This window comes from Rousettus aegyptiacus, unplaced genomic scaffold, assembly GCF_014176215.1.
Source record: "Rousettus aegyptiacus isolate mRouAeg1 unplaced genomic scaffold, mRouAeg1.p scaffold_m13_p_11, whole genome shotgun sequence".
Classification (NCBI taxonomy): Eukaryota; Metazoa; Chordata; class Mammalia; order Chiroptera; family Pteropodidae; genus Rousettus; species Rousettus aegyptiacus.
Window position 1 is genome coordinate 64738908 of NW_023416286.1, and position 3595 is coordinate 64742502.

Below are 3595 nucleotides of genomic sequence, written 5' to 3' on the forward strand. Positions count from 1 at the left end.
ATTATAATATTTAACAAAACTATTTAAAATTTATCAGTGAAATGGACTTTTATAAGCTGAGACTATTTAACTCCAGTCTGGTAGGATGTAATATATAATAGGCATTAGTCCTTAAAATGATAAGAGGTTTTGGTTTTATGCCTGCATTTCACCACTCCTTTTCCAACTGACAAAGTGCCTCTATTTGAGCATCAAAATGTAAGTAATATTTGTGCTTGTCTCAGAACTTTTTTTGGGGGTGGGGGCGGTGAGACAACCTTTGGTTGACCTCACAGATTGCAAGGACCTTGTCAATTTACAATCCCTTCTTATTTATTTATTTATTTTTATTTTTTACACCTACAGCACCTGGGCTTCCTAGGTGGTCTCTCATCCAAGTACTAACCAGGCTCGATCTTGCTTAGCTTCAGAGATCAGATGGGATCGGGCTTGTTCAGGGTAGCATGGCCATAGACTTGTTGCAGTATTTTTTAATGATAATAAATGTTAATATTATAATTAAACTCAGGGATACTCTTCACACATGTTTTTAAAAAGAAACTAATATTTAAATGTTAGAAGTTGTAGTTCTAATAATATATTGATGAAGCTATGCATATTCCATTTATTCATCATCTCTATTGGAGAGAAATTTTATTTTAGCACTGGGTAGAAAATACATTTGTGTTCCACAGAATATGGGTATCATTAAAGAATGATGGTGGCATGTAAACACAGGGACTTTCGGAAGGGGTTCCTACTGACCAATTTGGGGACAATTTGAGCCTCAATATAGAGACATTGGTAAATTATCACCAATTAATAGTGAAAGGCCAGAAATTCATCATCTTTCAAGAAATGAATGAGGCATAAGGAAAAACACTACAGAATAATGCCAAATAACATATAAGAAAGAAATAACAGAGTTAAATATTCATAAAAATGTGTAATGTTCAGTTACAGAAATATTCCAAAGTGTTTATCATTATCTCCTGATTAATCATTTACATTGTTTGTCCTCTCTCCTATATTGATTTGTTACATTTGTTAAAAATCAATTAGATGGATGTCGAGTTCAAAATTTGTCTGGAGTATACAGTTTTCTCCTTTGATAGTCAACAATAATATATTTTATATATGCCACAGTGATTTAAAAACATTACATCTGAAATTCACCATAGTAGAAAAGGATAGTGATTTTTAAACATCATTTAACTACTGAAATATACAAATAAATTCTGGTGACTTTTTGGAGGGTGGTGTTTTCTTATAGTAAAATTCATGATATTCAATAAATACAATGTGTTTAATTTAATAATACTAGTTTTTTCATTATATGTTAATACATTAAATCCAAAGATTTTAAATAATTCATGGATGCTGATAACCTTTATTTAATCATATACACATTTCTATACATCAGTTCTACATGTTGAATTCATCTTATAAATCTTATAACTAATCATTATGTATGTCATTATTTAAGATGTTTGAAATAACAAAGACAGTAGATAATACTGGTTAAGTTATCTAACTAGTCATGGCTACTGAGAGATCTGTGTTCATATCATTGTAATTTGTTACCCCATGTATCTCATGTTTAAATTCTTTAGTAAACTATATTTAAACTTGACTCATAGTAAAAGGAGCAGGGAGAAGATGAGGCAACTAAGGCATTTTCCTTGGCACAAAATTTAAGGGAGGTAGGTGTGGAAGGAGATGGAGAAAATGGGTGAAAATAGTCAAAGGTTACAAAAATCTAGCTATAAGATAAATAATTCTGGGAAATCAAATGTATCGCCTCATGACTATAGCCAATAATACTGATTGTATACTTAGAAGTTGCTGAGAAAATAGATCTTAAAAATTCTCACCTCAAAAATATTAGTAAGTATATGAGGTGATGGATGTTAACTAAACTTATTGTGGTGATCATTTCACAATATGTACATATATCAAATCATCATGTTGTAGACTTTAAACTTACACAATAACATGTGTCAGTTATATCTCAATAAAATTTGAAAAAATTACAGCATCATCCAAAAATTATAAAAAATAAATTAATCAAAGCTTATTGATCCCAGAACCCTATATGAATAACGTGGGTACTTGCTCAATTAGGAGAGGACATCTCATTCTATGAGCCTGTCACAGACACTCTGTTTTCCTTTTGCACTGAAACCTGCAAATTATCTAGCTGGTCCTGTATACAGGTGGTGTAGTCCCTAGAACAAAAGTAATAATTCTTTTAAGTACATAGCAAATTACCTGAGTTCAATGTTGAATGGCCAGATGTTATTGAAATAAAAATGTGAGAAAAAGAAATCTAATGTTTTGAAGTGGATTTTTTTTTTTTTTAAAGAGGCATTTCTTTATATGTGCTGAAGGCAATGACATTGTCAAGTGGATATGAATTCTACATTTTGGTGTGGAGATTATACACTAAGATATGAGACCATGCAACAAGATTAAAAGAGTATATGAAATTGGAAGACATTCTTTAAAATATTAGCTCCTCTGTGAAGTTGGGTTAACAATACCTATTTACAAGGTAGCAAACATACAGCTATCACACATTTTTGATTGTCTTATATGATGGCAGCCAAAGAGATGTTATATTGATTGCCCAAGGTCACAGAGCTAGTAAATGCCGATGAAAGAATTGAAACCCAAGAAGTATAACTTGAGAGCCTCTCACTTAAATTCTTCTATTACTATACACAGTATATATAGTAATTAGAAAAGTATAAATTCTATACAATATAAGAATACTCTTAGTTTTGACCAAAAATTAAATCGAATCTTTAAAGTAAAGGATAAATGCAAATGGAAGAGTCTTTATTATTGAAAGCTTAATTCTTATTCTATATAATTTATATGCAAATTAAAGACAAAAATATATATTACCAAATAGGAGTGAGAAATATTCAATTCAGTTAACCATTAAAATCTTCACATGTATACACTCACATATTATTATAGCAGATTCATAAAGCTTTTGCATACATGTATGAAAATGTAACAGGCAGTTTGCTTTAGAAATAAATTATATAGAGGTTATTTAAATAATTGTATTTGTGCCTTCTTCTAATATTTCTTTCAATTACATCCTCTTCTTTACTCCTTTTAAGCATGATTAAATAAAAGATTTTAGTTGTAATTTTAATCTTCTTTAACCCAAGATTTTATTCCAACCTATTAAAATCCTGTTAAAAATACAAGTAACAAGGCTAAAATATTTGCAAAATTTAGAGTGAAAAGTTTAGGCAGTAGAAGCTTAAAAGCTATATCTATATACACATACATATATATACACATATATACAGACATATGTATATGTGTATATATATACATATACATATGTGTGTATATATATACATATATACATATATACATATGTGCATATATATGTATATATATGTATTTTCATATATATATATATGAAATCTTAGTGTTTTGGCATTTAGTAATATAAAAGTAATCATCAAATTCATAACGAGCTGCTTTCTGTGATTTGTTCACTTCCTACATGAGCAGATTATTTTCATGGATATCTTTGGTGGAATGGCAGAATGGCTGAATTATTTATACACACACACACACACACACACAC

General features: G+C 29.6%; 1 pseudogene; it reads right to left on the minus strand.

Annotated features, from left to right (window-relative positions):
• Window positions 1-336: 336 nt before the first annotated feature.
• On the minus strand, window positions 337-455 carry LOC118609760 (annotated as a pseudogene).
• Between the last annotated feature and the right edge of the window lie 3140 nt (window positions 456-3595).